Source organism: Alligator sinensis, unplaced genomic scaffold (assembly GCF_000455745.1).
Source record: "Alligator sinensis unplaced genomic scaffold, ASM45574v1 scaffold297_1, whole genome shotgun sequence".
NCBI classification, from domain to species: domain Eukaryota; kingdom Metazoa; phylum Chordata; order Crocodylia; family Alligatoridae; genus Alligator; species Alligator sinensis.
Window position 1 is genome coordinate 969,004 of NW_005841848.1, and position 13,758 is coordinate 982,761.

The 13,758-nt window shown below is 41.1% G+C and overlaps 1 protein-coding gene across 1 annotated transcript in view; it reads right to left on the minus strand.

Moving 5' to 3' along the window:
- Window positions 1-13,212, minus strand: part of FOXP2 (forkhead box P2) — a 665,435-nt gene extending 652,223 nt beyond the window's left edge. Inside the window, 1 exon segment of the mRNA XM_025208808.1 lies at window positions 13,134-13,212. The gene's annotated coding sequence lies outside the window, so the exon portion shown is untranslated.
- Between the last annotated feature and the right edge of the window lie 546 nt (window positions 13,213-13,758).

Below are 13,758 nucleotides of genomic sequence, written 5' to 3' on the forward strand. Positions count from 1 at the left end.
TTCCTGCCCAGGGCAGGGGGTTGGACTCAATGAGCTGTTCAGGTCTCTTCTGACCCTAGCATCTATAAAGCTATGGTCCTCTTTCTCCAACAAAGCCCTAGAAATGTTTTCTTTTGTCCATTTCTGTTTCAACTTATTTAATCCATTCACATCATGCTAGCGCACTTTCTGCAACTGTTGTTAGGCAGCCATCGGGCAGATTTTGTCATTCTTTGCCTGTTGCAATTACAAGAGTACCCAAAGATCTCCTCCACAAGTCTTCTTGAAAGAAGGGGCTGCTTAGGTACCAATATAAGATAGATAAAGATTAATAAAATTTTGGTTATTGGAGGTACATCTACTTATTAAGATAAGTAAATAAAAAGATGTTAACGTCACACTAATCCGTCTCATCACAGGAGACTGAAGTACATCATACATGAAAGCAGTTTCTTTTTAAATCAAATCACAACATTCTTTAACTGAAAATTAATATCTAAATTCTTTTTTTCTTTTTTAAATATTCTTCTGGTATCCACTTAAATCCACTACAACAGACACAGAACCTGAAACCTACACACATTAGAACCTATGTAGTGTATAAATAGAAATTAACCCCTGCAAGTGTTGAAATATTATGGAAGCTATATATACAGGAACATCTTCTCATAAATGCACAGTTTTCATCTCAATGTCCTCTGCCTCAAGCCTTCTTTGCAAAGTGTAAAAAGACTCATTCTAGTGTTTGACAAGGTTCCTTGGGTGAATTTGATATCTTTTATTAGACCAACCCAAATGGTTGGAGAATAGTTATTAAGCAAGCTTTCGGGTTCAAAAACCCTTCGTCAGGCTAAGGAAGCTTCAGCAGTTGGTGTTTGCTCTTCCTGGATGGAACAAAAAGTAAACAAGCTAGGGGCTGGGCTGGGCTGGGCTGGGTTGGGCTGGGCTGGGGAGTCCGTTGCCAGGCAGATTGTAATGTATCAAAAATCTCTGATTGAGTTCCACCAGAAATTCAACAGTCACCATCCCTCCATCCGACTTTCTTTAGAATACTCCAACACCAACATCCCCTTTTTAGACACAAGGATCAGTATCCAGAAGGGTAAAATACAGACCACAGTATACAAGAAGGATATTCAGTTCTTCATTTAGGATACTGTAATTCTTTTCCATATTGATAAAGCCTCCTAACTTTTTTCCATCTGCGTTTGTATTAGTAAGTGCCTGCCTTTTGTGGACAAGTTAATAATGAAAATGTTAAAAAAGGATTTCTAACCTCCCTTTTACTGAATAGTTCTCCTTTCAGCACAACCTGCTGTCTCTCTTTTGGCTAGTTCCTTACACCTCTTATAATTTGTGCACTGATCCCCATTTTCCAGTCATCCAGGGGCGTCCCCAGTTTAATAGATTTCTTAACATTCCTTGCTAATGGACTCATGGTTGTGTATGTCAGTTCTTTCAATACTAAACACAGTTCCAAGATGTAGGCTTTAGGCATTATCATTGTTTTTAGTTTGCTGCCACTGATTTTAAGTCTATGATCCTTCACAAGTAATTCCATGATATCAGTATGACTGCCTGAGTAGAAAAGAACATGAACCAGGCTCCGGATTTGTACCAATAAAATGCAAAAGTTATATCAGTATTGTGTTATAACATGACCCACCAATGCTTCAAATATTTCCCTTTGGAAATATAGCTGTGCTAGTAGAATATTACTAACAAACCCTATTGTATAAGAGTTGCTTGTCCTACAGTGATATAAGGAAGGTTAGATTTGCACCTTATACACTAACCAAAACGTGTGTGTTTGTGTGTGTAATATAATTGTAGGGGTTTAGGTTGTAGCCGTGTTGGTCTAAGGATATAGGCAGACAAGGTTCCTTGGGTGAATTTGATATCTTTTATTAGACCAACCCAAATGGTTGGAGAATAGTTATTAAGCAAGCTTTCGGGTTCAAAAACCCTTCGTCAGGCTCAGGAAGCTGCAGCAGTTGGTGTGTGCTCAATGGTTGGAGAATAACTATTCTCCAACCATTTGGGTTGGTCTAATAAAAGATATCAAATTCACCCAAGGAACCTTGTCTGCCTATATCCTTAGACCAACACGGCTACAACCTAAACTCATTCTTAGTTTGGCATTTTACATTTTGGAGGATATTGGGGAACTTGCTGTTATAATGAGTACCAAGCACACTTGATACTGGAAAACAGAGAAAATAGATAAAAACAAATTATTTTGAACAAACAGAATGCTGACAGAACATTTTGACAAGTTTGTGTGGTATATTGTCTCAGTAACCAGCCTAAGACTTCATCAAACACCAAGTATCAGCTTGTTCACTTAGAACTTGATCCATAACCCAAGACAGCAAAATAGGAGTCTTTCCACCAATATCAATAAGCTTTGATTCAGGTCTTTAAGGCTTGGAAGATCCTTGTAGTAAGTGTCTTGCAGTACCTTCTTCTCAGTTTATTCAAGGAAGATTTTGACAACCAACTCCTATTTAAACTTGAAGAGATATTTTTCTAAATCACAGAAAGCATTGAGCAACTTTTCAAAAGAATCTCACTCCTAAAGTTATGGGACTGTTTCATGCTGGCACTGAATGTTACAAAGCACTTCCTTGACTACAGTATTCTTCACTTAATGCTGTGTTCTGTTGCTCACTATAAAACTGCAAAAAATACACAAGGTATGAAGTTGGAAGCCTCACCTCCAGCTGTCTTAAGACATCCTAGATGGGCAAGGGTCAGCATACCACCAGCACACGTATACACGCCCATTCTCCATACTGCAGGACCCAAGTTCCTAAACAGTAATCTCAAATTAAATTTCCTCCACTAAATGTACAACAATTAATGTTTATTAGGACTCTATGACTACATCCACACATGAGCGGCCATTTGTTTCTCTGGAGACAAGAAGCAGCGACACACCTTGCCCTCAGGGAACGCCAATGCCACGTGCCCTCTGGAGCACAGCAGGTTACTCCAGGTAGGGTAGGAGAGTCCGGGGCCAGCAACTGTGCTGGCCCCAGCAGCTTTACCTGGGGTCCTGGAGGAGATGCAGCCATGGTACTCCTGCAAGCTGGGAGCCAGGTCCACAGCCAGAGTGTGGCTGCAGTCAACCAGGCTCCGGTTTTGGGCGGCGCACAATGCTGCAACGTGTACCACCCCACTTTAAGGCACCGGGGTTTTTTTTTTTTCCCCTGGGATCTCCTGGGGTCAAAAAACCTCTGCACAAGGTAGCAGCATGGGGAACACCCGAATGTATGGTGCGGAGCACCACGGACATACCGCACAGCTGTGCTCATCTGGATGTGGCTTTTATGTTTATTTTGATGGCATAATCTGGCTCCCAAATACGAAGTCTAAGCAAATATTTTTAAACAAGCCACGTAGCAATTTTACAAGAAGTTATTTTTGTATTTGTTTAGATATATTTTATATACTTTCCTAATCAGCATTAACAGAAGAAAATTCAGGAATACTGTATTTACTTGAATCCAGGTTTTCCAACCCAATAAGCATGGGAAAAAGCCAGAGCTGAACCACCACCTGCCCCAGGCCAGAACAGCTTGTTTGGTAGGGGATGGGGCATGCAGCTGGGGGAGTGTGGGGAGAGGAATGGGAGATACCCACATGTGTGGCTTGGAAGGGAAGCACAGGGGAGACCAGGCAGCCTGCCCCACAGTAGCCCCCTTCCCTCCCTCCCTTACTTTTGAACTGGCCCTTCCAGCCCTGACTGGGCCTTGCCAAGAGCTGCCACTGACTCCTCCCTACCTGGGCAAGGCTGGGGCCAGGTCATGGCTGCCACTTTTGCTGACTGTCCTAGAGATATATCAGAGCTACAGCGGAACATAAGGGGTGGGGGGGCATAGGCAAGGGTCAGGGGAACAAGGAATGTGGGTCTGGCCCCTTGCCTCCCTACCGCTGCTTTCCCTACCAACAGCAGTGGGTAGGATGAAATTAAGACAATGGTCCACTAATTAGATTCTTTACATGGAAAAAGTTTTTTAAATATATATAAATTTCCATGTACCAAATCTAATTATTGGTGGGGTTATTTAAATTCAAAGTAATCTTGGATTTGGGTAAACACAGTAAGTCAGCTACTACTTCACATGCTAAGCAAATCTTTAGCTGTTGTACAAGACACTATTCACACAAAAAGCAGTTCAGCAACATCTTTCTCAACTAATTTCTTCCTTAATAAACTTAATTCCTTTTTAAAAACAGAAGCATTTCTAGCACTTTCCTTAAAAATTCCTTGAATACTCAATACAGTGATTTTATAAACTACTAACTATATGCATTCTACAACATACTTTTGCAGTTACTGTGTACTGAACACATTTTAGAAGTATCCTCACAACACTGAAAGTAATTTAAATACATTCAGGATTGATAACAAATGAGTCTGAATAAATTTCTGAGTGAAAGCATATCAAGATCTTTAGCAAAGTAACATCCTAATATTGCTACATTTTAGCACCCAAGTACTCAGTTCATTGCTTTTCAGTTGGAAAAAGAAATCAGTACAACATGCTTAGCAGTACCTGGTATCTTCTACGTTACATTTATTGTGCTATAGACATGATAATCGTCATTTCTGCTCTAATCGTATTTCCTCATTTAGATTTATTTTTTTTTACATAGAGACTATGAGAACTCATTGGTATTGGGAAGAACATAACAGTTGATCAGCTATGCATGTCTTGGCAGTCTGCGCATACCTGACTGCATTAGGGCTTTTGTGCTTTCATTTTTAGGTCATGCGAATACTGTAAGTACTGTAATAAAACCACAATCCTGTCTCTGCTCTCTCACACAGAAGTGCCTTGAATCATAAATATTTCAATTACTGTTTTCTTAGCTCTAAAAGATACCACTTGTATTTTCTATAAACTCTTTCTTTAATTTTACCTCTCTTCCTCTTCCAAAGACCTCAGTCTCTCTTGTGACACCACAGGAAAGTGCTATTTAAATGTGCACTAAATAAAAAAAGATTGACCTTCACTGCAGCAAATACCAAGTAGCTTTCAAAAGGCACAAAATCATTAATAAAATTTAAGAAATTTCCTCAGATGAATCTAGAGTATAAGCTGGCACAGGCTGACACAGCTCTAGTTAAGCCAATAGAGTTTACCTACTTCCATCAGGAATGATTTTGGTCCCAGTTCACAAAAAATTAAGTTGTTCATTATTTCTTTCTTTAGAAGTCACAGTCCAAACTTCTCTCACATGCAGTATTAAATAAAAGTCATATCACCTTTATTTCTTTTCTGTAAACCTGAGGTCTCTATCTATTCTCCTCATCTCCTTGCTTTTTGTCTGTTCTGGCTTCTAACCAATATCATGTTTTTCTTGGCTCCTTTCCCCACACTCTCCCCAGCTATTTTTTATTTTGGACTTGTCACTCTCTTTTCCAAAACCGCAGTGGCTTCCCACAGCCAGCTCATCCCAATTTCCCCTGTTTTATTTGTGAATGGTAAAGCTATACAGATTTTGATCTAATTCCCAAACATCAAAATTGTCAATTGCAGAGTTTACTACACATTAGTCACAGCTTATAGTTTCATAGTTGGTAGGGTCGGAAGGGACCCGAGCAGATCATCAAGTCCGACCCCCTGCCATAGCAGGAAAGAGTACTAGGGTCAAAGGTGTTCGTCTAGCCTCCTCTTAAAGACCCCCAGGGTAGGAGCCAGCACCACTTCCCTTGGAAGTTGGTTCCAGATCCTAGCTGCCCTGACAGTGAATAGTGCCTCCTGATGTCTAGTCTGAATCTACCCTCTGCCAGCTTGTGACCGTTATTTCTAGTCACTCCTGGTAGTCCTCGGGGGAACAGGGACTCCCCCAATGCCTGCTGGTCCCCTCTGACTAGTTTGTAAACGGCCACTAGATCCCCACTCAGCCTTCTCTTGTGGAGGCTGAACAGGTTCAGGTCCTGTAGCCTCTTCTCATAGGGCCTGCCCTGCTGCCCCCTGATCATGCGAGTGGCCCTCCTCTGGACCCTCTCCATGTTGTCCACATCCCTCCTGAAGTGCGGCGCCCAGAACTGGACACAGTACTCCAACTGTGGCCTGACCAACGTCGCATAGAGGGGGAGGATCACCTCCTTAGACTTGATTGAGATGCATCTGTGGATGCACGACAAGGTACAGTTGGCCTCCCTGACCGCGTCCCCACACTGTCGGCCCATGTTCATTTTGGCATCAATAATGACTCCAAGATCCTTTTCTGCCTCTGCACGGACGAGAAGGGAGTTCCCCAGCCTGTCGGTATGCTGCTGGTTCTTCCCCCAGCTTCTTTCACTGTTTAGGTCAAATATCAAAAGAATGCAATGGGACTTGTAAACATTAATAATAATAGTGGCAAAACAGAAGAAGAAAAGTGTCAGAAAAGTAAAATTCTAGAGATTCAATTTTTAAAGGCTAGAATTAGGATAGACTGAAAAGTGCAAGTCAAAATACTATGTGCAGCATTTAATTTTGGGGATGCTGTTTTAGTCAGGTCTAAGGCTGATTCAAAAAGCAACACATATTTATTCCTTAATATCTGGCTATCTAAAACAATGTGATTGCCCTTTTCTAGTTTTCATGGAGAGGGTCTCAGGTTTCACAGGCACACTGCACTTGGTAGACATCTGTATCAGGATGGAACTAAACAGTTGATCTAAGTCCAGAAGCAAAGCGGCATGGAAAATTGGCACTGCCCCTCTCCATCCTTCTATGGAAATACACACCACTACTATCACTCTCATAAAATTAATTTACAGTAAGCTCATTTTTTTAAAAATATGTATGAATTACCACAACATGTATACATATATTTAAAATATATTTCACATCATTTTGCTTCAGACTACATTACAAGTTTTGGGCTACTATAGATCTATGGTTTCAAGATTTTTTTTAATAATTTCACAGAAATGTTATAAAATTCTTCTCTCATAATGATATATATATAACTTGAATAGTTTCCAGTCTCTCAAATTAAAATGCCATGAAACCACACAAAATCTTATTTAAAAATATAAATATATACCAAGAGAAACTAACTGCTTTTTAAAAGAAATTGCCTAGATACAAGAAATTTGATTCTGCCTTAAACTGTAACTTTAAAAAAATTGCCAGTTTGGGGATGAAGCAAATTGGGTCTAGCTGATTTTCTGCTTTCCTCACAGCATTATGGAGGCAAAAATAGATTAAGTAAGAGCCAGATTTGAAAATTAATAACAATAATTTGTGTGTATGTTTAGGGAGTAGCTCTCAAAAGTACAGGAGCCCCAGGATGCCATTTGTGCTGTTTGTGCCTTTCTGAAAAAGTAGAAGGGACTCTGATGTCTTCACAGACTAAGGTCCTCCTCCCTATGCCATTTCTAAGGGTAGGGTGAAATGAATCAGAAGAGTAAACAAGAGTCTACCCAGAGTTTGAGGTTATACGGAAGGTGGCCTTTAAGCCACACAGGACCCACTTAAATGGCTAATGGAACAGTCAGGGTAGATATAACGCCCCTTCCCAACGTTAAGCTCAAGTTCTGGCTTGTATGAATGCAAGTCTTCATTCACCTTCATGGCCTAATTGATTAGAAATATTTGCTATTAACGTGAAATTGCAGCCAAACACTTTATCATCAAATATCTATACTCAAAGTATATTTAGTATATGGTAAGCAAGGGAATCACACTTGTCTTTTGCAGTTAACTTTCACAAAAAAGTGTGTTGTTGATAAACTCCAGACAGAGAACAGTCTCACCCTCTACCCTAGTTGTAGAAAGGACACTGTGATTCAATCACCAGCAACAAGAAACAAACCAAACTGCTAAAAAACGAGTCTGCATCTACTCATATTCCACTCCTCAGCTTACTTTGCAATAGGACTTCATAAACTGATAAATATAATTTGTTCAATATTTGTTTTAACTTCCTTTAAGATAGGAATTTAAAGCCCTTTATTAAAAAAGCACCAATTGATCTAATTTTACTATCCCTTCTCTACATAACTTGGGATCTATTATTGACATGCTACTCTGTATTATCATACCAAAACCATAGCATACTTCAGAGGTGATTTTCACCTACTTGTGTGGTGGCAGCACAAGGCAGCAGACTGGGAAGATTTGCACCTTTATAAACTACATCAGAGATGTACAGCATAAACTTTCACAAGCAGAGGGCTTACTTCATCAGATGCCATGAAGGGACTGCAGGTAGCAGAGCTGTTAAGCAGAAAGCAATGATTAGGACAGGAAAAGTGGGTAGAGAAGCGGAAAGAAGAGGAGGGGGCACAGCTAAGAGGCAAGGTGAGTAGGAAAGAGAGAAAAACAAAGCAGTTAACCTATTGAGGGACATACAGTTTATAAAAACTAACTCAAGTAATGGGATAAACCCTAGTTTTGGTTGAGACCATACTTAACACAATCTAGCAATGCTCACTCCTTTTTCCTCCCCTATTCCCTACCCTGAACACTATAATCACTGCTTCTTTTTAGCAGTTCTGCTTCCTGCAGTCCCTTCACAGCACCTCATGAAGTAAACCCTCTGCCTAGGAAGGCTTGCGTAATGCATCCTTGGTGTAGTCTATAAAGGTGTGAATCTACCCTGGCTTCTACCTTAGTTCAGACTAACAAAGCTAACTACCTCTCCAGCAGCACGTGGGTCTCCACTGATGCTCATATCTGGATTTCTGATACTCAAAGATCCTGAACTTCACATGCAAATCTAATTAAAAAAGTGAAGGGGAAAAAAAATAATAAAAATGCATATCTGCAAACATCCACATCTGGTGATAAATAAGAATAAACTTTTTAGACAATCTACAAAAAAAAAGTGGTAAGTGTTATTAGGAATCTTGAGAGAGAAAAAAAGAGGTAATTAGTATTTTTAACTCTCCTGACCTCTCTCTCTCTCTCTCTGTTTTATTTTTGGAGGCTGCTCTAGCAAATCTTGAAAATCAGATCTAGAAATACCTTTCAATCTTTTTCAACAACACAAGCACCTTCAACCTTTGTATGCCCAAAGTGGAAAAAAAGCTCCTAATTGAATATGACTGGAATCTTAAGACTATCCAAAGTTAAGATATTGAGTAACTAACTTTTTCTATAACATCAGTTTAGTTCAGTTTCCATAGTGTCAATAATTTCACAGTTACAATCTAGAAAAATATAAAGTCAAAATGGAAAAAAAGTTAGGTCTAAAATGAAGGCTGCCCTTTTAATAAGGGATTGTTGAGAAGTATGCAGCAATTGGTATGAAAAAATCAGATACTTTACATTATTTCTAGTGCCACTAACTGTCACAAAGTTTAAAAAGAGTAATCAGTTTGAGTGTGCCAGAAATTAGTATTCAATTTTTGTAATGGACTTGATAGCATTTCTGAGATTCACTGTGATTTGCAATTTTCTCCATGAACAATCATACATACCATGAGTACTTCTTAGTGACCTGTCCTAAATCACTTTCAGTTCATACAAGAAAATGTATGACTCTTTATGACTTGACTCAGAGAAACAACATGACAACTCCCATCACTCATTCTGTTTCCCACCACTACTAGAATTAAATTGCTCTGGAAAACCAGGAAGAGGAGGGGAAAAATAATACTTAACATTTAATAAACATTAATTAATTCATCCTCACATCTGCCAGGTAGGTAGATAAGTGTCATTAACTTAATTTAGCAGATGGGAGACAGAAGTTAAGCAACATTTCCAAAACCATAAAGTAAATAAATCATTGGCAAAACTCAGGAGTTTGGGGCTGTTCTCAGTCCACTAAAACATAATACCTCCTGAACAATGCTGAATTAAGTGCATCTTCTCAAATTATCAGATTTGTTTTTCTATTTCAATTAAATCAAACCTGAAAAACAGAAGTGCACAACAATTTTTTTATTACATTAGGGAAAAAAACTTAAATGACAAGAATTAGTCTTTACTCTTAAAATATTTTTCAGATGCATTTCTATTTTAGAACTCCATTTAAACTATTTAAGCAATGTGTGATTATTTAATGTTTTGAGTTTTAGTCATTTTTAAACATGTGAAATCAATACACCGATTGCATTTGTACACTTTCTCTCGAGCACTGTTAAACACTAATATTGTTCATTTATGAATTAAAATACCTAGCTCATACAGTACTTTTAATCTTTCAAGCACTCTATAAACATTAACTTGCTTGGTGTTTAAAGAGACTTGTACTCTTATACAACGCTGAAATAATAGAAAAAAGTCACAAAACAATTAAGAGTTTATTTCCTAAATGCCGTGCACAATGTATCACAAAGATTAAAAGTCACTCCTGCTACACAAAACCAAAGAAACCCACATATAAGGATTAACTTGCAAGTGTTTGAGCTCATTTTGTTAAAATCTCATGTAAATTTAATATGAGGCCTCATCTGAAGCAACTATTTTTGATAGTATACATTATCAAAATACATACCAGATTATCACATTAAAAGCAACTAAATGATATATAGATTGAATATAAAAATAGAATATTATATTATTCTAAAAATACTTACTTTGAAACCCTTTCCTATCCTTTAAGTATTTACTAATTTGCTATTTGGGTAGTGAATTAATTTTTTTTCATGTGTACCACCAAAAAACAAACAAACACCCAGCAACACGGTCATTTTGCTAGCAACACATAACAAATTAGTTTCTTCTATGAATTGTTTAATTCATGCAAAAACAACTGATTATAGACACCAAATATGATGCTACATTTTAAAATATTCTCTCTTAAAACACCAGAATCAATATCTTGCCCATGCAGGTTTAGAGTAACATTAAAGAAAACAGTTTAATAATGAACCATACTTTCTTCATAGTCATATTACTAGCAGCAATATCTTTTCCTTGGCAACTTTAAATTACCAGGTGTAAACACACACAATCAAAATCTCTTAAATTTTATTTTTAATTTCATTTTCACAACCTAACTCCCCAGTTTCAAAAGTTATATAAGTTACCAAGGGCCTGATAAAGAGACTATTGACACCATGTCACGACCCCCATAGTCGTCAATGAGGTTTGGATCAGGCCCTTAAAGCCAAGCAGCAAAGGAACATAATAAAAACTGCTCAAAAGGTACAGTTTTAAGTTTCTCTTATTATTAAAAAGTAAAATAAAAGCCCCTAAAAACAGAAACGCTACTCAAATGTAAAGTATCATGGCTCTTCCTGTGGCTTTATTGCCATTCTCTTCCTCTATTAAGAGATGAGACTATAAAATTTAGGGTAGGGATTTAACTTTAAAACTTCAGGGATTTAAACACACACACACACGCACTTCACTAGCATTCTTTCTGGTCTAGCTACCATCATATGTCAAATCCTTTTCCCCACAAGTACAATTACTCTCTGACAACATGACCCAATAGTTACCTCAGTCTTTTTCCTCCCTCCTTCTCTCTGACACCCAATTTAGGCAGTTTACAAATGCCCAAAGTAATAAAGGGTTATCCTTTTTTTAAACTGGTGTTCAACCTTAAAAGGAACTGACTGTTGAGACAGTCATGAGAAGCCTGAAACAAGTTTAACTTGTGAACAGAGGAAGAGACCAAAACCACTGTATGTCATCTTTACCTTGACCTATTTGAGTTCAATACCTTGGCCATTTTAAATTCTAATATATAACAAGCAGCTTGCTACAGGTTTAGATCGGATTGATCTAGATAATAAGTGATATCCCACTTCCTGTTTTTTTTCCTGAAAGTTCTCATCTCTATCTTTTGAGCCACCCATATTCTCAAAAGTGTGTATGGGGGGGGGGGAGCCTTTTACAGGTGGGGTGTCCTAGAGAAGTCTAAGCAAGTTTCTTTAGTACCTGGTCTTTTCTTCCCTGTCCTTCCCCTCACAACCAAACTCTGCTAAGCCTCCCAGCCATTTGCCCACTAGTTCTCAAGCTCTTCAGAATCAAACTTTGACAACTTTCTGTCTCTGACTATTCCTGATTTTCAAGAGCAAAATTCCAGGAGCAAGCTCCCACTACAAGCTATAACTGCCCCAGGAATCGCATAGGCCTGGCGTGATTACTTATTCATCTCTTGTTTTAGGCTTAACGTTTTCTGTTGCTGTTATTCAAGGTTAACTCTAGCCGGCAAGTACATTCAAAAGGCGTCGGGAAGGTGCAGGAGACCCAAGAGCGGCGGCGGGAACTGCCCGTGTAGGCAAGATCAAGTACCATGCAGTAACCGGCCCTGGCCAGAGAGGGTAGATGGCGAACACCTTCCGCAGCACTGCCCCTCCGAGTGCACGTGCAGCCGGCCGGGGCAGCGCCCAGTGCTGAGCCGGGCCGGGCGCCAGATCAACGGCGAGATCAAGGTCCCACCGGTCCCTCCCCTCCCCTGCTGCACCTAGGGACGGGCCAGGGAGGCTGGAAAGCGGAGAGAGGTGTTTGTGTGCAAGCTTTACACCCCACCCCCCCAAAGAAGCAGTGGGGCATGTTTCTTTACCAGGCTACGTGTGCCTAGAATTTCCCTATAAGAAAAAAAAAAAGGCAAGGCAGGGATGGGAATGAAAGGCCCCCTCCGACTGAAACAGCATCATCCAGCAGAGCGTTTCACCGCCCCGCGGTGCCTGCATTGTGCATCTGGACTAAAAGTTGGGCTTCAAGAAGAAACTCCATTTTGCACCAAGCGCTGCTAAAAGCCCAGCTGAAGTTTGGTAGGTGGCAGCGCGGCGCACACAACAGGGGATTCAATTCACATCGCAGCCTCGTCGGGAAGACACTGTGCGCTTCTCCTTCCTCGTGGGGGGTGGGGGTCTAGGAGAACTAAGTCAACCCCTGGGTGCCCCGATCCCACTGCTCTTCAGCCTGGATGCAAGACTTATAAATCCACTTCAAAACTACAAGGCACATTAACAAACAACCCCAAGCAAGTTAGTCCCCATCTCACAACCTCCCCCCACCTCCCGTCACAACTGTGATCCGAGGTGGGGGGGCCACAAAGTGACCCATTTGCAAGGAGAGAGCTTGACACATGTCACATTTTGCACCCACCGCGCTTAAGAGCCGCTGGAGCTGAAAACTTTTCAGCAGCAGCAAGGAGAGGAGGGGGGGAGGGAGAGAGGATGAAAGTAACAAGTCAAAGCGGGGACTTGAAGGGGGAGAAAAGGGTGGGGGGAGAAAACTTACCAAGAGGAGACAGTGTGTAGAGCGCCCCGAGGAGCTGCCACCGAGAGAGAGAGAGCGCGGAGCTGCACTGACCCCCACACACAAACAAACACACATACAAAGTCTTTGCAGGAGGAGGAGCAGCTGCCGCAGCCGCCGCCGGGACGCGCGAGCAGAGGCACGGGAGGGGAGGGTCGCTCCGTCTCGCGCTCTGCCGCCTCCGCCCGCCCGCGCGCGCGCGCGAGTGTGTGTGTGTATGTGTGTGTGAGGGGGGGTGCAGAGTGCGTGTGTGTGTGTGTTGTTGGGCAGGCAAAAACAACACGGCTGCTGGGTGCAAGGGAGGGAGCGCTCACATGACCGCCAAGTGGCCTGCACAGAAGTGCTAATAATGCTCTCGGAAACGCGGGGGGGTTGCAGCACAAAATGTGGAGAGTGCTCGGCCAGGCAGTGCTCCCCTCCGCCGCCCTCCCCGGCGCCTCCTCAGCGGGCAGGGAGCCTGGCGGAGCACAATGCGGGAGCGCGGCGCCCGGCTTGACGTCAGGTCCACCTGCTCCTGCTCCGCCCGGCCGGGAAGTTGTTTGCTCCAGTCGCCCTGCGGCCTCGGTGGCTGGAGCAGACGGGGGAAAACAAAGCCCGAGGTGGTGCC